Here is a 23071-nt window from a genome sequence, read left to right as displayed (position 1 = left end):
TTAAACATTAAGACTAACTGTGTTGAGCTATATAACCATAAGTTCCCTTTCAGTCGGTCACGTTCGACGTACGTCAGAACTGAACCGACGAATGGGATCTTACTTTAGAGACCAATCCTACTTCGAGCATCTAACAACGAGCCAATGAAATTTGGCATGCGATCACGCATTCCACGCTCCGCCCCGCAGCGCGGGTATAAATAGGAAGTGGAATGGTAGATCAGCGCTTTCTACTTCGGAGCCGAACAGTCTTCATTGCTGTTTCTACGAAGAGCTTTCTGACTACGAGTCGAGAATATTCCTGTGAAAGAGTTTGCCAGTGCGGGTGATACGGCGCGTCAGCGAGAGACCGTCCACTTCAGTGATAGAGTGTACAAAGAGCTGTTGGTTCGCTGAGCGTTTCCTTACACACACACATTACAGTTGGTTCGCTGGGCGCTCACACATACATATCACTGAGAGCTCACGCAGGCTTGCACTATCGAACTGCGTGGAGCCGCGGTCATCTCCCTGAGTGCTTCAGCACTAAAAGAGCAAACTTCCATTCACAAAAGAGCAACACGGTTTGACCCTGCGTCTTTTTCAAGATGTCATTCAAGCCGTGTGTTTCTGGGTGCGGTCGATTTCTGTTTCCGCTTGACGGACACGTTCGTTGTCTCTCGTGTCTGGGCGCACAGCACGCTGAGGCTGCGTTCGTGGATGAGACATGTTCCCATTGCGGGAATATGTCCATTGCAGTGTTGCGGTCCCGTCTCCAGTACCTCAGAAGAGGTGGAACACCATCGTCCATCCCCCGATCTAGTGGTCCTCCAGCTGCAAAGCAGAGGGCTACTACTTTGGCTGATGACCTTGGTGGGGACCTGAGGGTGTCGGTCAGGGTAAACCCGACGGGTCTCACGGCTCCTCGGGCCCCTCCCCCCTCCACTGTACCGGTGGAGCTTCCGGAAGGGCGCGCTGACCTCCCACGTGGAGCGCCAGTCGTCTCTTTTGGGGCTCCGGCGGAGGACCAGATGTCGGTTGCTGCATCGGGGGATGAGCTAATGGGTTCCGAGGATGAAGACTCGGCTGCGTTGCCCCCTTCGGGTGTGACAGCGTTGCCCGAGTCTGACCCGGAACTTACGGCTATGCTTGCCCGGGCCGCCGCAAGTGTCGGGCTTGAGTGGAACCCTCCACCACGTCCCGAACCTTCGCGGCTGGATGATTGGTTTCTCGGGACGGGTCGCGCTGGTTCTCAGCGTCCCGCCCCGGTGCCTTTCTTCCCGGAAGTGCATCAGGAGCTCACGAAGTCCTGGGTAGCGCCGTACAGCGTACGCCAGCGATCGACTGACTCCTCCATCCTCACCACTCTCGATGGTGGTGCAGCTAAGGGCTACGAGGGGATCCCTCCAGTCGAGCGGTCGGTTGCGATGCACCTGTGTCCTAAGACCGCTGCGGACTGGAGGCACGCCCCGCGTCTCCCCTCCCGGGCGTGTAAGTTCTCGTCCGGCTTGACGGGCAAGGCTTACGCAGCCTGCGGAGAAGCTGCATCAGCTTTGCATGCCATGGCGCTCCTGCAGGTCCACCAGGCCAAAGCGCTCATGGAACTGCACGAGGGTGGTTCCGACCAGGCAGTTATGCAGGAACTGCGAGCCGCGACGGACCTCGCCCTCCGGGCGACGAAAGTCACGGCCCGCTCCCTGGGTCGGGCGATGTCCACCTTGGTGGTCCAGGAACGCCACCTGTGGCTGAACCTGACAGACATGCGGGATTCGGACAAGGTTCGGTTTCTAAACGCCCCTGTCTGTCAGGCCGGCCTCTTCGGCGACGCCATCGAGGACTTTGCCCAGCAGTTCTCGGTGGCCAAGAAGCAGACGGAGGCCATCAAAAACATCCTGCCCCGGCGGCCCGCTGCTGCCTCCACCCAGCCGCCCGGGGCAGCCCCCCAGTCTGCTCGTCGCCGAGGGCGTCCTCCAGCGTCCGCCTCCGCCCCTGCCAAGCCCAAGCAGCAGCCTCCACCCGCGAAGCAGGGCGCCGGACGCAAGGGGGCCGCCCAACCCGTCCAAGGGCCCGCCAAACCTGCCGGCAAGCGTAAGGGGAAGCGGCCCTGAGACGGGCAGCCCAGGGAGAAGAGGAGCTGCTCTGAGGGAGATGATGTCCGCATCCCTCCCACCCCCCCGGAGGAGGACCGGGGGGGCAACACTGGTCACAACATCTCTGCCGCTGGCTCTCCGGAGTCCAGCGGTACCCACATTTTCACCAAAAGAGCAATTTCCTCTCTCTCTGGGCCCCAAGAGGGTCAGGTTGGCAGTGTGCGACGCCCACGGGCCTTGTCACTCCTTTCCTACCCTCCCGTCGCCAGGGGGCAGCTGTGTGGGCCTCGAGGACGCCCCCGGGCCTTCTCACCCACACACTGCCTCTCTTGTGAGCACTCAGTCAACACTCCGGGCCGCCCACGGGCCTTCCGGGTTGGGGCTGAGTGCTTCACTTCCCTGCCTCCGGGCAGTGGACAGCAGAGTGGGCTCCGAGGACGCCCCCGGGCCTTCTCACCCACTCTCTGTCCAAACCAGGAGTGCTCAGGCAACACTACGGGCCGCCTCCGGGCCTCCCGAGTCGGGCCAGAGTACTCCGCTTCGCTGCCCCACCCCGGGCACGTCTGTGGTGCCGTTGGTCCCGCTTGTACGGTCTCTGGGGGCCTGGCTAGGTCTCCCCAGGCCGTCTCGCTGGCTCATCCGTACCATCAGACTCGGCTACGCGATTCAGTTCGCACGCCGGCCACCCAAGTACAAGGGCATCCTCTTCACCTCCGTGCGAAGCAGCGATGCTCAAGTCTTGCGGTCAGAGATCGAGGTCCTACTGGCGAAGGACGCGATCGAGCCGGTTCCTCCAGCCGATATGAAGACGGGGTTTTACAGCCCCTACTTCATTGTGCCCAAGAAAGGGGATGGGTTACGGCCAATCCTGGACCTGCGAGTTCTGAATCGGGCCCTGCACAAGCTCCCGTTCAGGATGTTGACGCAGAAACGCATTTTCCAATGCATCCGTCCCCAGGATTGGTTTGCAGCGATCGACCTGAAGGACGCGTACTTCCATGTGTCTATTCTCCCTCGACACAGACCGTTCCTACGCTTTGCGTTCGAGGGGAAAGCATATCAGTACAAGGTCCTGCCCTTCGGGCTGTCCCTGTCGCCCCGCGTCTTTACGAAGGTCGCGGAGGCAGCCATTGTTCCACTCAGAGAACGCGGCGTTCGGATTCTCAACTACCTCGACGATTGGCTGATCCTAGCCCAGTCGAAGGACCAGTTGTGCGAACACAGGGACCTGGTGCTCAGTCACCTCAGCCAGTTGGGCCTTCGGGTCAACCGAGAGAAGAGCAAACTCTGTCCCACACAGAGGATCTCTTATCTCGGTATGGAGCTGGACTCGGTCAACCGGACGGCGCGCCTCACCGAGGAGCGAGTCCAGTCGGTGTTGAACTGCTTGAATATGTTCAAGAGCAGGACAGCGGTCCCACTGAAATTCTTTCAGAGGCTCCTGGGGCATATGGCATCTGCAGCCGCGGTCACGCCGCTCGGATTGCTTCATATGAGACCGCTTCAACGCTGGCTCAATGGCCGAGTCCCGAGGTGGGCGTGGCAGAGCGGTCAGTACCGGGTCCCAGTGACTCCTTACTGCCGCCAAACCTTCAGCCCGTGGTCCAGCACTTCGTTTCTCCGGGCCGGGGTGCCCCTAGAACAAGTGTCCAGGCATGCTGTGCTATTCACGGATGCCTCCACCACGGGCTGGGGGGCCACGTACAACGGGCATGCAGTTGCTGGTCTGTGGACGGGGCCGCAATTGCATTGGCATATCAATTGCCTCGAGTTACTGGCAGTACATCTGGCACTCCGCCGCCTCAAGGGGCCGCTGCGTGGCAAGCATGTACTGGTCCGTACGGACAGCACCACGGCCGTTGCGTACATCAACCGTCAGGGTGGTCTACGCTCCCGTCGTCTGCTCCAACTCGCCCGCCACCTCCTCCTGTGGAGTCAGAAGCAGCTGAGGTCGCTTCGGGCCATTCATGTCCCTGGTGTGCTGAACCAGACAGCCGACGAGCTCTCTCGTCAGCCGACACCTCCGGGAGAGTGGCGACTCCACCCCCAGGCGGTCCAGCTGATATGGGACCAGTTCGGAGCCGCACAGGTCGACCTGTTTGCCTCTCCGGACTCGACCCATTGCCAGTGGTACTATTCCCTGACCGGGGGTACCCTCGGCACAGATGCACTGGCGCACAGCTGGCCCCGGGACCTACGCAAGTATGCGTTCCCCCCAGTGAGCCTTCTTGCACAGACTCTGTGCAAGGTCAGGGAGGACGAGGAGCAGGTCTTGTTAGTTGCGCCGTATTGGCCCAACCGGACCTGGTTCCCAGAACTCACACTCCTCGCGACAGCCCCTCCTTGGCCGATTCCCCTGAGGAAGGACCTTCTTTCTCAGGGACGGGGCACGCTATGGCACCCGCGTCCAGACCTCTGGAATCTTCATGTCTGGTCCCTGGACGGGACGCGGAGGTTCTAGATGGACTACCACAAGCTGTCGTAGATACCATCGCTTCAGCTAGAGCCCCCTCTACGAGGCGCCTCTATGCTCTGAAGTGGAACCTGTTCGTTGAGTGGTGCGCTTCCCGCCGGGAAGACCCCCGAAGGTGTTCGATCAGTGTCGTGCTTTCCTTCCTGCAAGATGGGTTGGAGAGAAGGCTGTCTCCCTCCACCCTCAAGGTATATGCTGCAGCAATAGCAGCGTACCATGATGTAGTAGAAGGTAAGTCCGTGGGGAAGCACGACCTAATCGTCAGGTTCCTCAGAGGTGCGAGGAGACTAAATCCTCCTCGTCCATCCTCGATACCCTCTTGGGACTTAGCTCTAGTGCTCCGAGCACTTCAGAGCCCTCCCTTCGAGCCCTTGGCGTCTTGTGAGTTGAAAATCTTGTCAATGAAGACAGTGCTCCTGACGGCATTGGCCTCGATCAAGAGGGTAGGGGACCTGCATGCACTTTCGGTCAACGAATCGTGCCTAGAGTTCGGGCCAGGTAACTCTCACGTCGTCCTGAGACCCCGGCCCGGATATGTGCCCAAGGTTCCTACCACTCCCTTCCGGGATCAGGTGGTGAACCTGCAAGCGCTGCCTTCGGAGGAGGCAGACCCAGCCCTGGCTTTGCTGTGTCCGGTCCGCGCTCTTCGCGCTTACGTTGACCGGACCCAAAGCCTTCGGACCTCAGAGCAACTCTTCGTCTGTTACGGAGGCCAGCAGAAGGGAAAGGCTGTCTCCAAGCAGAGGTTAGCCCACTGGATAGTGGATGCTATAGTCTTGGCCTACCAGTCCCAAGACGTGCCTTGCCCGTTCGGTGTAAGAGCTCACTCCACTCGGAGTGTTGCTTCTTCCTGGGCGCTGGCGCAAGGCGCCTCGCTGACAGACATATGTAGAGCTGCGGGCTGGGCGACACCTAACACGTTTGCTAGATTCTATAGCTTACGTGTAGAGCCGGTATCTTCCCGCATCCTCGCCCCCAGTGGCCAGGAGCGCTAAGTGCCCGTTCTAAGTGTCGGCTTGCGAAACGCCACTCCCGCCCTCTGGGCCGGATACGTGCGTCTATTGTCTCCAGTTGTGTTCCCCGGGAAACCGGCTAACCCTGTCGAGCTCCTCCGTCACCCCTCCGGTGCCAGACGTTGCGGACCGTCTGACGCCAGGCCTGCACCCGTATGCTTGTGAAACGTGGCTGTAGGCTGGGTTCCATATGTAGCGGTTCCCTCACGGCAACCCCATATGTGTATTCTTCCACGGTATCAGCTACCCTTCGGGCTAGCCCCGTGTCTTTCCCTCGACAGAGCCCGCTCTGTCGTCTCTGGGCGTGTTCTTTCCCCCCTTCAGTCAGGCTGGAACCACCCCAGAGACTGCCATATGTTGCACTACCCTGCCAGGTTAGTCCTTATGTGTATTCTGCCACCTCTCCTTCCCTGAAGGACGTGGCCCCGCAGCGTACCCTCTCTCAAGCACGAGGTAGGCACGCTTTCCCAGCGTTATCCAATAGTCATTCTGAGTGGGTCTTGCAGAAACAGCAGTGACTGTACTCCCTGCTTGGAGCCCTGACTTCCGTACCATACTAGACGGTGCAGTGCGCTCAAGCAGGACGCTGGAAGGGCCAGCATCCTGGCGTTTTCCATAGGGATCCCATTCGTCGGTTCAGTTCTGACGTACGTCGAACGTGACCGACTGAAAGGGAACGTCTCGGTTACGTATGTAACCCTCGTTCCCTGAAGGAGGGAACGGAGACGTACGTCCCGTCGCCAGATGCTGTGCTTCCGCTGGGAGTCCGGTCACCTTTCGGCTCCTCAGTAGGAAAAGCGCTGATCTACCATTCCACTTCCTATTTATACCCGCGCTGCGGGGCGGAGCGTGGAATGGGTGATCGCATGCCAAATTTCATTGGCTCGTTGTTAGATGCTCGAAGTAGGATTGGTCTCTAAAGTAAGATCCCATTCGTCGGTTCAGTTCTGACGTACGTCTCCGTTCCCTCCTTCAGGGAACGAGGGTTACATACGTAACCGAGACGTTTTCTGTCCATGAATCTATCCAGGTTTCTCATCTGTCTAATTTTTTTTTTCAGACAGCAGAAGTCAATGGTAACCAAAACAGATTTGCAAAAAACAAACAATAATGTGTCTAAGATAAATCACGATATTAACTGTTGTTTAATATCGCATTTGCACTCAATTTGCATTCAGAACAAAAGCAACAAATTGCACATAATGCTCATGTGATAGCTATTACTTTAAGGCACAATATGTAAGATTTTTAGATTAAAACATTTTTAGATTAAATTACAGCTTTCCTTTAGCTCAACCAGTAGAGCGTGGCGCTAGCAACGCCAAGGTCATGGGTTCGATTCCCAGGGAAAGCAAGAACTGATAATAATGTAAAATGTGTACCTTGATGTGTACCAAAACGACAATGTACCAAAATGTGTACCAAAATGTGTACCAAAACGACAATGTAAGTCGTTTTGGATAAAAGCGTCTGCCAAATGCATAAATGTAAATGTAAATATACAAGGATGATGTTATATATTTTGTTGACCTGTGCACTTACATTATCCATTACATTAAATCCAGCTATTTTAACCAGTGTTAAAAACCACTTGCTTATATCGCATGTCAATGATGTCACATCCATGCTACCCTTATTTTCCATAGAAATACCAAATACGCTGTGGATTTGAGCTGAAAGAGGGGGTTTCATGACCCTTTAAAATAGTATGTATTTTATTAGGCAGGCGAGCAACTATTTGGATATACATTTATCAAAAGAAAACAAATTATTGTTATACAATGCGATACGTTTAGTCTTATTGTTTGAATCATTTGTTTTCTTGATTTACCACGAGTGCATGTTTTTACCATGCCTCAGAGACACTATTTTGTCTAGTGGCTAACATAGTCAAGTGGCTTTCTCCATTATACTCGATTTTTTTTTTTAATGAATTGCCTGTCATTTAGCAAGTAATTTAGTTTTTATGAATATGATATTCTAATATCGATCTAAATTACTGCAAAACGTCTCTCATACCAGCCACAGAGTGAACGTATAGCGTAACGTTATAACTTTCAATGTAAAACAGCAGTGCTTTACTCCACATACACAAAGAAAAAAGAGTAAGCATTTTGCTGATTGCAGCAAAAGCATAATAAAAGCTCTGAGACCAGTGTTTTGTGCAGGTCTCTCTCATTTGCATCCGTTCGGACTATAGGCGTGTCCTGGTTCATACCACCATGATGTTAATAAAACTTTAATACATTCAATCTTTCATGAACATGATTTCTGCCCGAGTCCGTTGGATTCTTTTCCATCGGCTGTGTAGGTGAAGAGTCAACATTACAACTCCCATGATTCCATGCTCATTCGCAATGCCTTTTTTTTTTTTAATAAGCAACATCTAGTGGCAAAATGTACATATTGTGCCTTTACCTAAATATAAGACAAAAAACTAATACCTGCACCAATATCTTGTATAACTGTATTCTAACGGTATTCTAAACAGTAAAAAATATATATATATTTTTATTATTTATCCTCACAACTTTTTATCTTTTGTCAGACTTAGATAATTAATGTGGTTCAGATAAGATCATATTTTGGTTTCTATTTATTAAACCAATCTTCTTCATTGTACCATCTAAATATTTTAATCTCAATTAAAATATTTAAGGTTACATTTAAGGTTACAATAATATTTTTTTTATTGTATATGCTACATCACGCAGTGAGTTGGGGATGCATTAAATGCGTTAATCATAACGTGTTATTTTCCCCACATTAAATTAGTTAGCACTAAATTAGATATTTAGAAGATAAAGATATTTAGAAGAAGTGTGGACAAAAAATACTGACATTTTTCAAAATATCTTCTTTTGTCATACAGGTCTTTTGTATTCTAAGTCATGGAAACAATGACATATTTTTATTTTTTAGGTTAACTATGTCTTAAATTGCAGTATGTGAAGATCAATCTAATGGGGTAATCTAATAAAGATGGTAAAATACTTTTAATTTTTTCTCTTTGAAGCAATAACTGGCATCTAGTCTGTGCCGTGTCTATGGTGTGTAAACTAGTGGCCAGACCCCTGACAGCTGGGATCGCAGAGCCAACAGTGTGGGTGGATCACGTCAAACAGAAGGGATCATGAAGGGTCAGGAATTTCATGAACAATAGGAAGAGCTTATTCTGTCTGCGGGAGCATGGCATGCTTTTGATCGAAATATAAAATGAGGATGTGTTTAGTGCAACAATTGTGTGGTTGCACAGGTAGCAGACCTGTTATTTTTATCTAAGTGTTGATTAGCTTTGGCTGACATCATGACTTCATTTATTTGAAAGAACAAGGGGGGAAAAATTGCATTTTACTACTTTTTTTTTTGTAATTTGCAACCACTAGGAATTCTCTCATGATAACTCAGATTATATTTTGTGAGGACAACTGCGAAAGAAAGTATGTCATACAGACGAATCCGTTCTCAGGGACGGATCTGAAAAGGATGCACGGCAGCTATCAGCTCAATCACATGCGCTAGAGTTGTTCTTTTCTTTTACATGGCTCACTGCTCGCAGACTAAATGTTTTAAATGAAAACAGATTCATCAGCAATGAGGGACTGGTATTCATCCCGCCCAGGACCTGACTTATAAAACAAATGTTGACTACATGTCAAAAAAAGAAAAGAAAAAAAGTGATTTGAATTGAGGAAGCCTCTTATGTCATGTCATTTAAATGGCACCATAACATTTGCATTGTATTACAATATCATGTAGAGTACAGTATGGATTTTTGTCACCCCAACCTTCTAATAAATTTAATATCTGAATTAAAATAATTGTTATATATATATTTTTTGTGCACAAAAACACAAAACTTTATTTTGTGGGGTGTTAATAAAGGCCTTCTGAAGAGAATCGATGAGTTTGTGTGAGAAAAATATCCTTTTTTAAAACTTTATAAAGTAAAATATCTAGCTTCCGGTGGAACGCCGTCCATATGTTCAACTAATGGAAAAAGTGTAACGCCTCTCACTGTTCAAAATGCTTACACTATGGCCGATGTCATCATCGCGCCAGTTACGTTTTTTAATAAGTTTAATATGGAAGGAGGTCTACCATAAATAGATATTTTACTTTATAACATGTTAAATATGGATATTTTCTCACAAAAACCCATCAATTTGCTTTAGAAGACCTCCAATTGTATCTGTCTGAAAGAAGAATGACATATGGCTTGAGTTTGAGTAAATCATGGAGTAATTTTTTTTATTTTTGGGTGAATTATCCCTTCAAAGGAACAATATGTAAGCTTTTTGGATTCAAATATCCAAAAACCACTAGAACGATGTGTATTTTGTTGACAACCATTTTGTCGCCTATCAATGACATCACACCCGCGTTACTCTCGATTGTTTTGTAGAAACCATGGAAACACAAGCAGAAGAAGCATAAGGGTAATCTGCACCATAATAAAAGCTCAGTGAAATCAAGCCATCACCAAGCTACACCTTTGTTTAAAATAAACGACATCTATCATCTATCAACTCCTGAGTAGGAAATTCCTAGGAACACATGAATTCGCAGAAACATCACGCAAGACTGCATTTCTAAGAAGTTTGCATATGCATTTAAAAGGGACGTTTCTAAAAGACTCATGTCTTTTTAATGCATGACCATTCTTGTTGCTTTACCTGAGGCAATAAACGGAATGCCAGTAAATGTATGCTAGTGAAATGCAAGAATCTATTTGGTGACAAGTTTCTTATTTATGAGAAGTTAAGCCGTTCCCGAAGTACCCTTACTGTAAATGAGCTGCATTTCAGAAAACCCTACTAGTAAACCGCATTTAAACACTGACCCCGGGGCAGGTCCTGCTGACCTCATTTACAGTACATTAGCATGTGTGAATTTCTATACGATTGTATTGGTTGTATACAGGGTTGCCCAGTTGTGGATGCATGTCTGTTTATAATTATAGGTGAGTATGTGTCAGTCAGTGTGAGAATTTATCACTTCTTTCTCACATGCGTTGGCAGAGTCCGATATGAGCTCCATTTGACATCTGCAGAATTCTTGGCATCTCTCAGCACACACTATAATTTGAGGCCCACACAGTCTCTCTTCAACCTTCTCTCTTGGTCTCTCTCTCCCTCTCTGGCTTTGATATTGACCAGGATTACCTAGAATGCATCTGATACTTTTATCAACAGTGACAACAGTCACTTAGGCCACAACAGGTGCCACTTGGTATTAAAACCGATACCTTGGATAACTTGGATAATGTCAAGGACGTGTAGGTTTCTCTATCTAGAGAGAAGCCATTCTGGAAGGATTTTGGGAAATGTATTTGTCCTTCCAATGCTAGCCATCTAGAGCAAACACAAAGCTGACAAACTGATCCCCACTGACAGTAAACAACACGTAGGCCAGGCTGCTGGAAGACTGCCTTTGTGTGACTACATTAGAGGGTAATAAACCTCTCTCAACCGACCGATATATTTGTCAAACCAGATGTAATCCTATCTTCTAGTCAGTGCAGCTTGTAACTGTCTGACATCCCGATGTAAACATGTAATTCTGGTTTTGAATCTGTTTAAAAGAATGTACAGTGTGTGAGTTTCCCCTGTTGTTGAGGGTGAGAGGTTGGTCACTAGTGTAAAAATAACACAGTTGCACTGATACTTTCAGATCTGCTCTAAAGAGCGAAACATCTGCACCTCTGACTGTTAAATGGGTTACAAAAATGTGCATAAAAATATTCTTAGTTGGCCCATTTTATATTAGGTGGCCTTAACTGCTAAAAAAATAACAATGTACTTATTTTGTTCATATATTGTAATGCAGAACACTTTTGCTGATATTGAGGTGGGATACGGGTAAAGTCAGGAACAGGTGTGGTGTTATGGGTAGGGTTAGGTCAATTAAATATAACTACATAAATTAATTACATATGTAATTACCTGCAGGTATTTTTTGTCTAAATGTAAGTAAAAACATGTATGTACACAATAAGTGCATTGAATCAAATTATTATTAAAATGTTAGTAAAGACCACCTAATATAAAGTGCACTTTATATTGAGATTCTTCGGAATGAAAAGTGCATTATAAATAAAATCTATTATTATTATTATTATTATAAAGTGGGTCCCCTTAGTTCTTATAATATCTTTACAGTTTTTGCCCGTTGCTTGAACACATTTGGCACATTCCTTTGTCAAAATGTAACTCTGATGACAAAATGATACACACTTGCATCATATGAATACACTTTCAGATCAGGGGGAACACACTAGTCTACTTTATATAAAACAGTAGTCTTTCATTTTCACTGTTTTATTCAGTTAGCATTCTGTAAAGCAATGCAAGCAATGCACACTTACAGTTTCTGTTCTTTTTTTCCAGCACAACAACCCAAAATGAAAGTGCTGAAAGGTTACAAATGACATAATACTATAAATCACAGTACTATACTTCACACTACAGTACAATCTCAATGGTACAGCGCTATTTACTGTACTGTATGTTACGCAAAAAATAAAAATAAATTGTTACTAAAGGAGCACTAGCCAACTTGCAATACAGTAATGTGATACGGTACAGTACTGCAAATACAGATACAGTCTGGAATGGAGAGTTGCTGTTTTCCAATCTGAATGTCCTCATGATGGATGCAACTGTGAACCGGCTTAGATGTGGGTGGACTCTCTGCCCAGCTTCCCTCACTGTCAGGCCATGACTTACCACATGAACCACCAATGCTCTAATATCATCTGAAATATTGTTAAGTATAAGTTTCAAATCGGTTCTTTGTCTTTCGACACCCAAAGCGCCAGCTCTGAACCAGGAAAAGTGGTTCTTAAAGAGCAATAAAACATTGCTGGTCTAGAAGTAAGAATCGTTTGTGTCAGGGACTGGGGGCGAGGTTACCGTGACCAACAAGACCAACATAAACTTAGGACCTCCAATTTTTTAATTGCAACTAATCGAGCTAATAGCTGCTTGATTGTAATCTCTGTCTATAAAAAATATAGCGAGCTGTACGGATGCGTTGGATTCGCTGTGTTTTGATGCTGACGTAGGATCGCGAAGCCATGTGCATCAATAGTAGCATAATGTTTGGCGTTGTTAATGGAAAGCTTGTTCGAGATGCATCGGCGCTGTGCAGACTGATCGCCGTGTGACATCAAAGTATACAATGAGTGTACAATGAGTGCATACGACTCCTTATGCTTTTGAATCGCCCTCGCTGTACTTGATGTCATATACTTATCGGTCTACCATCTGCGCAGATGCATCTCAAAATAGCCTTGCAAGCGTAGCTGAAAAAGATGAGATAGACCAGGCTCTGTGGTGGCTCTCTAGCATGTCAAACCAGTTAGAAGGCTCGTCAGTCGAACCAACTCCAAACCAGCACTAGCACTATCTCTGAACTAGTAACTGGTTCATACTGGTGGAAAAGGGGTATGATGATCTCTTTATCACGGCACCTGTTAGTGGGTATGTTAGGCAGCTAGTGAACATCTTGTCCTCAAAGATGATGTGTTAGAACCAGGAAAAATGGACAAGTGTAAGGATTCAAGGGCCAAATTGTGATGGCTAGGTGGCTTGGTCAGAGCATCTCCAAAACTGCATGCAACTCTTGTGGGGTGTTCCGATCTGCAGTGCATAGTATCTATCTAAAGTGGTCCAAGGAAGAAACAGTGGTGAACAGGCAACAGGGTCATGAGCGGTTCATTGATGCACGTGGGGAGTGAAGACTGGCCCGTGTGGGTCCTACCATCCATGTGGATGTTATTTTGACACGTATCACATACCTAAGCTTTGTTGCAGACCATGTATACCCTTTCATGGAAATTATATTCCCTGGTGGCTGTGGCCTCTTTCAGCAGGATAATGCGCCCTGCCACAAAGCAAAAATGGTTCAGGAATGGTTTGAGGAGCACAACGAGTTTCAGAAAAATCCAATACTTTAAATTTAGATTAGTCAAACGAATTGACAGTTTTAGGTCATTCAAACAAAAATGTATTGTTTTAAAAAAAATATTCAAACTAGTTACATAGCCAATGAGAGTATATATGTTGGTCAATGTCAACATGTTGATGTGAAAATCTGGTTCATTTTGGTAACAGGAGCTCTGTGCAAAGACACGATATGGGAAGGATGGGGCGTGGAGAGAAAACAACAGCTGTAGCGAGGATGGGAATGTTTTGGAGTATAAGTTCAGTGTGCCAGGACTCTGGCAAACATCTCTGATCACACCTTTTGTGTGGCCATCTATCTGGTTTCCTGGGTATATCAAACAGCTCTGACACAGCCGGTCTGCGGCAGACATATATGACAGCTGCAAACACGGAAACATTCCCATCGCAAACTACCGTGGGTGTAGCCTGGGCTCCTGAATGAAATAAACAAATAAATATATATTTCATTGTTCGCTTAACAGACACTATTCAAAGCACTCCATCGTCAGATGAGCATTTAGTAAAATGTCAAGAATTTGCATTTGAATGAGATGGTGCTTGCTAGCAGCAATTTCCCGGAGAAACTTGAATTATAAACTTGACACGTATTCATGTTCAAACTGAATCGCTCCCACTTGTGCACGTCTTTGTTACTGTGGAAAATACACTGATAGTATCGGAGCACCAACAACTGTTCTGCCAGCTAATTTAGAGTTCCTTAGAGACTGACTTAACCAACGGAGAGAGGGAGTGAAAGCAAGAAAGGTGATACTGGTTAAAGAGACACAGAGGGAGATAAATCGTCTGATGTTCAGTTACAGAAAGAGAGAACGATGCTAGAGGTAAATTTACAGATCAAGAATACAGAAAGAACAGAGAATGATAGACAGGTTTGGGGCATGCTGTAAGAAGAAGTGACTGAGGCTTGTGGATAATAAATACATGAATAAAAGAATAGGTCATCCTTAAATATCTGATAAGCCCTGAGTAAAGCCTGAGGTTTGTAATTACATACGGGCAAGAGAACGGGCCTGCACATGTTTTATTCACTTCTTTGATATGATCTATATATATATATATATATATATATATATATATATATATATATATATATATATATATATATATATATATTATGGGTCACGTTTTCATATTCATTCTATTCTAAAAATCTTACACTCAATATTGAAATGATATATGGAACTTTAATAAAATAAAGCCTAAAATTACATTACACGATAGCTAGATAGATAGATAGATAGATAGACAGACAGACAGACAGACAGACAGACAGACAGACAGACAGACAGACAGACAGACAGACAGACAGATAGATAGATAGATAGATAGATAGATAGATAGATAGATAGATAGATAGATAGATAGATAGATAGATAGATAGATAGATAGATAGATAGATAGATAGATAGATAGATAGATAGATAGATAGATAGATAGATAGATAGATAGATAGGTAGGTAGGTAGGTAGGTAGGTAGGTAGGTAGGTAGGTAGGTAGGTAGGTAGGTAGGTAGGTTAGGTGGGTGGGTGGGTAGGTAGGTAGGTAGGTAGGTAGGTAGGTAGGTAGGTAGGTAGGTAGACAGACAGACAGACAGACAGACAGACAGACAGACAGACAGACAGACAGACAGACAGACAGACAGACAGACAGACAGACAGACAGACAGACAGACAGACAGACAGACAGACAGACAGATAGATAGATAGATAGATAGATAGATAGATAGATAGATAGATAGATAGATAGATAGATAGATAGATAGGTAGGTAGGTAGGTAGGTAGGTAGGTAGGTAGGTAGGTAGGTAGGTAGGTAGGTAGGTAGGTAGGTAGGTAGGTTAGGTGGGTGGGTGGGTAGGTAGGTAGGTAGGTAGGTAGGTAGGTAGGTAGGTAGGTAGGTAGGTAGACAGACAGACAGACAGACAGACAGACAGACAGACAGACAGACAGACAGACAGACAGACAGACAGACAGACAGACAGATAGATAGATAGATAGATAGATAGATAGATAGATAGATAGATAGATAGATAGATAGATAGATAGATAGATAGGTAGGTAGGTAGGTAGGTAGGTAGGTAGGTAGGTAGGTAGGTAGGTAGGTAGGTAGGTAGGTAGGTAGGTAGGTAGGTTAGGTGGGTGGGTGGGTAGGTAGGTAGGTAGGTAGGTAGGTAGGTAGGTAGGTAGGTAGGTAGGTAGACAGACAGACAGACAGACAGACAGACAGACAGACAGACAGACAGACAGACAGACAGACAGACAGACAGATAGATAGATAGATAGATAGATAGATAGATAGATAGATAGATAGATAGATAGATAGATAGATAGATAGATAGATAGATAGATAGATAGATAGATAGATAGATAGATAGATAGATAGATCTATATATCATCTATATATCATATATATATATATATATATATATATATATATATATATAAAAAAAGTTTAATCATATAAAAATATTTTTATATAATCTAAATTGTAACTTTTATAATAATAATATATATTATATTGAGTTATTTTAATATTTATACAAAAATTAATTAAATACAATAAAAACAAAGATTTAATATCTCATGTTGTATTCTAACACGTGTGCTGACTATTTGAACCTCATGATAGAGGTAATTCAATTATAAAAATGTTCTTTCTATTCTTTAACAGTGTGTATGAGACCATTGTGTGTGTGTAAATGAGAAACACAGGCCACCTCTGGACCACCTCTTATATGTCAGTGAATCATCATCTGAACTTGTCGTCATTGGCTCCGTGCAAAAGTGCCACTGAATGAACCAAGACCTCCTCCATTCTCTTCAACCAATTAACCATCCAATAATAGCATAGACAGCGCCACGGCAACACATAGTCTGCCTTGAGGGTTGAGGAGTGGGAGGGTAAGAACAAGGTGAGGTAAAAATAAGAAGAATAAGTCACACGTGAAGCTAATAAATTAGAGAGCATGCGAAAATGTAATGATGTAGATTCAGACTTCGCTTAACAGCAATGCCTAACTCGACCAACAATGCAGAATTTTCTATGAAGCTAAAACTTTTATGACGCACAAAGCTTGCAACAAACAGAGGCACACAGATATATTCATGCATGCAAACACACACTTGGTAGATGAGAACAGGAGCATCTTGTGCACTTTCGTTAAAGTGTCCCTACTTTACAGGTCTGAGGTAGATTAATGTCGACATGTCAAGCGGTTTTAAGCACTAATGGTTTAGTATGAGTGTTTGCTCCCATCACCTGACCTCTTCCACTGCTGTTCTCACCATCAGTTCAATCTCCCTTCCATCAAACATCACACACACACACACACACACACACACACACACACACACACACACACACACACACACACACACAGCCATAGCAACCAGTCACAAGGGAGGTCAGGTAAACACTGCTCACCAGCACTCAGGAGAGAGCGAGAAACTGTGAAGAAAAGTCAAGAAAGGGGCGGGCCAGTGAAAGTGCTATAATGCCTTACATAATGCCACTTCTTGACCAAGCCATTAGCTTATATCAGCTTGAATGCTATAGTGTCTGACCTGTATACTTTTGATGGCTGCTGAAGACATGAAAAATATATGTGTGCTCTTGCAGGTTACTTTTTTTCTATGCACATGCACATGATCAGACAGAAATGCGAAGGAAAGTATTTTTCTGAAAATGGGCAGCTGTTCATGTACTGGTAAAGGGACTGCATTTATACAACGCTTTCAACAGACCCTATGGCCATCCAAAGCGATTTACATACTGCCTCACATTCACCCATTCATACACCGACAGTTCATACACCGACAGGCGCCATCCAGCTCGTCGGGAGCAACTGGGATTGGGTGTCTTGCCATGGACACCTCAACACTTGGTCAGGTGGACCCGGGATTGAACCACCAACCTTCCGGTTTGTTGACAACCTACATGAACCACTGAGCCACTGCCGCCCATGGTGGTGCCCATGCCACCCAACCTAAAATCTGAGACCACTGTTGAAAATGGTTTTGTTGCATATTTACAATTTTATAAATAAAATAAAAATTATAAAAAAGTGTTGGGTGGATTGTAAACAATTGTGATCTACTCAATACAATGATCCACATTGTAGTTAGTAATGTAATTTATCACATTACACATTTTAGGTAATATCATTTGACTACACTGTAAAAAAATTATTTAGAAAAAAAAGTTACCCGGTTGCCTTAAAATTTTAAGTTCATTGAAATTAAAATTTTGAATTAATACAATGAACATTTTTGAGATTCGACAACCTTAATTAAAATATTATTAAAAAGATTTTGTAAGCATATCGGGTAATTGTGTGTGTTTTAATTCTGATGACGCAGTGAAACATGCCAAATAGATTTATCAAATTGTTTATGTGGTTCAGATACAATAATATTTTAAGTTTCTATTTATTAAACAAAGTTCCTTTATTGTATCAACTTTTAATTTCAATAAACTCAAAATTTTATGGCAACCAGGTTACTCACTTTTTTAAGTTAAACCAACAAATACCAACAATTTTTTTTACAGTGTACTTTTTGAATAATATTACATTACTTTTGACTACTTGTTTATACCATTCATTTGAATAGCATAATCTTTTACAATATTAAATGCATTACCAATACATTTTCAGGGTTTCGTAAACTGCTGAACAGCTAATAATCAATTAAAAAATGTATTAAAAAATTGTAATTAAAAGAAGTGAAATAAAAACTCAAATTTCACACTAACAAAATGTTTTAATGTTTTTGCCTCTATGATCCTATCACTGAAAGACTCACACTGCATTTGTACATTACGTACAATTGTACATTGTACATACAGTCCCATTACGAAACCCAGTCTGGGAAGGGTTCATAATGTTGATAACAAAGAATGAAATACACTGATCAGGCATAACATTATGTTAGTCCCCTTTTTGTTGCTAAAACAGCCCTGATCAACCAAGGCATGAAGCTCCGCTGTATACCCCTGAAGGTGTGCTGTGGTATCTGGCACCAAGATGTTATCAGCAGATCCTTTAAGTCCTGTAAGTTGCGAGGTAGGACCTCCATTGATTGGTCAGCATATCCCACAGACGCATGATTGGACTTAGATCTGAGGAATTTGGAGGACAAGTCAACACCTCAAACTCGTTGTGCTCCTCAAACCATTCCTGAACCATTTTTGTTTTGTGGCAGGGCGCATTATTCTGCTGAAAGAGGCCACAGCCACCAGGGAATATAGTTTCCATGAAAGGCTGTACATGGTCTGCAACAATGCTTAGGTAGGTGGTACATGTCAAAGTAACATTATTACAAAGTAACATAATTCGGGTGTTGTAAAAATGTAGGCAGAGTCACGTATTTCCAATGATCCTGTTAAACATCCAATTCACAGAAATTAAATTCAGCCAACTGAAAAATTTAGATGTGATCAGTCACTAGAATATTTTCAATTGGAGACCTGAATTGTTTTTACAGTGTAACTACACTTTTTGTCATGTAATTTGAAATCAGTAACTAAGTATACCCAGAATTAAGATTTTTTTTTTTTTTTTAAAGGTTTTGAAAGTCTAATTCTCGCACGCACACAATTAAAATCTTTTTTTGATTGAATGAATTCAGCCTTGGTGAGAATAACCTTTTTTTAAGCTTACTGACCCCAAACGTTTATATGCATATCTATGTCAGAATGTTTGTCACATACATTGATAATAATCAATAATAAATCATATTTATTTTTAATGTTTTGATTTTTTTAAAAAACCATTCCCACGTGTTCTCAATAATTTGTACCCCACTACACTTGAGACTGAAGTGATCCGAGTACCAGTCTGAACTGGATTAAGCCTATTGTGTTGTAAGTAATCATATTTGTAAAATGACATGGCAATTCTGCTCATATTAACAGCTCACTTGAATTTTCCATCAATTGATATCACAGTACATGGCACTGCTATATTAATTTCCTGTTAAGTACCATTAGATAAAAAACCTTAAGTAAATGTTTGCACTGCTGGTCATTGTAAGAAGTGCGGCAAATGGATTGAATTTATTGATATCTGACACCATTGTCTGTTACTGCAGTATATCATATTTCAGTGGAGACAATCACACCGGTGAATGAAAATGGTTCCAAAACTGCGTAGCTAAAGAAATGGTGATAAAATATATTGCACTGATACCAGCTCAGCAAACGATGAGATCCATCTTATTTACACAAGCCTCTTGTTGATAAATGAAAGTGCTTTTTCCATGCAGAACAAACCAACACACACCCACTAAGTTAATGTAATCTGTAAATGTAATGTAAACTTCATTGGCCCAGACTGTGTATAGAGAATCCCATTAGATAAGAGCAGTGCGGAAGATGCTATAAAGGTCGGTTTTCCACATCTAATCAGCGAGCAGGTAACAGGAGAGGCCAAAGAACACGGAGCTTCCCTGTGTCAGTGTGTCCGTCCGTCTTTCTCTGTAGAAATACACTATCAATTCCCCTACTTGTGCTTTCATGTGGAACAGCTTCCTGGGTCCCTGCAATACATGAGCAATGTGTGTGTGTGTAAGGAGGGTGTAGGGTTCGAACCCTGACGTGAAAGGGAAATTAAGAGAAGACCCAGTTTCATCACAGCAGTCCAATTCAAATGTTCTCACATCCTTACTTACATCAGCATGCTAGGATGAGTTACATAGGACTTTCAATTCAAGCCGTAAATATTGTAAAAATATACACTGTGAAAAAAAGGCACATTTTGAACTTTTGCAGTACAATCGACTTGGATGTTTAAGTTATTTCAATTTAAAGGATGTTAAACTGACTTTAAAAAATGAGTTACATCTTGTATAACTAATAAAAACAAGTTTATTTTGATGAGTTAAAACAATGTAAAAACATATGTTGTCATAACTTATTGAACATATTAATGTTTACAGTGTACTGTGTATTATAATATACAGTGTGGATAAAAAAGACTGAAACAATATTGAAAATATAATGTTTTTTAAACCTTAAAATAACCAGTTGTATTATTTTGAAAAAAGCTGAAAAAAGTTAATAATAATAATAATAATAAAACAAAGAAATTCTGCATTATTAAATCCACATATGTTAAAGTCACTAATCAAATTAGCAAATTTGTGACTCATTCAAGTTGCTGTGCTAATAAATATATTTTTTGTTATTGACAAAAATTACATTATGAAATATTTTTTCTCCAAAACATGTTTATTATCCAACAAAACATGTTGACCTGTAAAAAAGTATATTCCCATTCATCCACTGTAAAAAAAATGTTGATTTAACTTTAAAAAAAGTAACCTGGTTGCCTTAAAATTTTGAGTTTATTGAAATAAAAAAATTGAGGTGATACAATAAAGGAAAATGGTTTAATAAATAGAAACCATAAAATATTATTGTATCTGAACCACATAAAAATAGCACAATTTGTCATGTTTCACTGCATCTTCATAATGAACTTAATAAAGGTAACCAGGTAACTTATTTTAGAAATCTTTTTTACAGTGTATTAACATTTTTTAGCACATCAAGGTGACTAGGAACATGAAATGATCAAGCGATGACTTCCTGTAACACAGGAGTACAAATATGAGGAAAAACAAAGGCCAAATTCCCGTAATCAGCCATCACGATGAGCAAAACCAAAGAAAATAGTTTTGATGTGCAGCAAAAGATTGTTGAGATTCACAAAATAGAAAGTGGCTGTAAGAAAACAGATGAGGCATTGAAAATTCCCCTTTTCACCACTGGGACAATAATGAAAAAGATCCAATCAACTAAAAATTGGGTTTGGTGCAAACAGGGATAAAAATACTCAGTGCCCACAGTTAAATACCACTGGATTTTTAAAGGGGGGGGGGGGGGGGGGTGAAATGCTGTTTCATGCATACTGAGCTTTTTACACTGTTAAACACTTGGATTCCCATCCTAAACATAGTCAAAGTTTCAAAAACTAATGTTGGAGGTTTGATAGAGTATTTCTGTGTCAAAAATACTCCTTCCGGTTTCTCACAAGTTTCGGAGAGTTTTTTTCGAGTATGGGTCTACTTGACGTTAAAAGATCGGAAGGTCCTTGTATGGGCCGTGCGGGCTCTTCTCCCGGTAGGGTGCGCGCGCGCGTCACTAGCGCGAGAGAGGAAATGCACGCTGTAAACAATGTCTCAGCTGCAGATCCAGTCGTCCGTGAACACTAATGTCGGTTATAGTCCGCTTCATTCCTCCACTTTGACATTAAGGCGACTTCAACGCTTCAGCACAGCATTCCGGGAAGGCAGCGCTGCATTTGAACCGATTTGAACGCAGAAATGCTTCAGTCGCATCGCAAAGTGGATCTCCACACTCCAAGAAGTGTGTTTTTGACGGAGCCGTCCCAGCGATAAAAGTTCGGTCCTGGAAGCAGCCGGTAAGTCAAACTGCTTCAAATGTCTGTGCTGTGCTTATCGTCGCATATGTAAACATCAGTAGACACGATCGCGTGCTTCGTTACACTACGTTACACTACTCTGACGTGCAAAACCGTTTTGCTTGCTACTAAGGTTTGGTCGCATACAATAGTCCATAAACCGAATCATGTCATGTTGACAGGCCTCTAAATACAGTACATATCACAGAGACGGACGTCCTGCTGTTGCTGTTTCTATTTCAGCCTCCGAATTAGATTCTGGATCATATCTATTAGCTGAGATAGCTGAGATGGGTTTCTCCACGCTTGAGGACGTCACCGCTTTGCGCATATGTCATTCTTTAGCTCCGCCCACACGATACGCCTCCAGGCGCTCGTTTTTTTCCGGAAAGACTCTGTACAGCCCATATTTCTTTTACAAATATAATAAAACTAAAGACTTTTCTGAGATATGAAGGATGCAATACTACTCTATAGGTACTCAAGATTGACATGAGATTGACTGAAACTGAGTGTTTCACCCCCCCTTTAATGTTGAGGGCCTATTTTTTTGCTGGAGGTCCTGGACATCTTGTTCAGATACATGGTATCGTTCTAGCAAATTGTTGTTGGATCTTCCATCAGGACAATGATCCAAAACAAACTTCAAAATTAACACAAAAATGTGTCACCAAGCACAAAATGAAGCTTCACCCATGACCATCTCAGTCCCCTGACCTGAAGGATCTGGAGGATTCTGTATGGAGGAATAATCTCTGATCTCTTGTCAGGTGTTCTTCAAACTCATCAGGCATTGGAGAACAAAAATCAGGGATGTTATCTTAGCAAAAGGAGGTTGCAAAAAGTATTTTATAAAAGGGTGCCAATAAATATGGCCATCGTGTTTTGGAGAAAATCATTTATTTCATTCATGTGATATACCCCCTGCTTTCAATTATTTTACTTTAATGAAAGGGTACACTCACAGAAAAAAGGTACAGTGCTGATACTGGGGTGGTACCCATACATAGAACCTTAAAGGTACATATTAGTACCTTTTCAGTTTTGTACTTTAGAGTACCGCCCCAGTGACAGAAATGTACTTTTTTTCTGACAGTGTAGATTTTTTTTCTAATATTAATGAAAT

General features: G+C 43.4%; 1 non-coding gene across 1 annotated transcript; it reads left to right on the top strand.

Moving 5' to 3' along the window:
- The first annotated feature begins 6834 nt into the window (after positions 1 to 6834).
- On the top strand, positions 6835 to 6909 carry trnaa-agc (transfer RNA alanine (anticodon AGC)). The gene has a single exon. It is a non-coding gene; the product is annotated as a tRNA-Ala (tRNA).
- Positions 6910 to 23071: the final 16162 nt, after the last annotated feature.

The sequence above is a fragment of the Pseudorasbora parva genome, chromosome 21, assembly GCF_024679245.1.
Source record: "Pseudorasbora parva isolate DD20220531a chromosome 21, ASM2467924v1, whole genome shotgun sequence".
NCBI classification, from domain to species: Eukaryota; Metazoa; Chordata; class Actinopteri; order Cypriniformes; family Gobionidae; genus Pseudorasbora; species Pseudorasbora parva.
The sequence above is the reverse complement of the archived record's forward strand: the minus strand, read 5'-3'. Positions and strand labels throughout refer to the sequence as shown.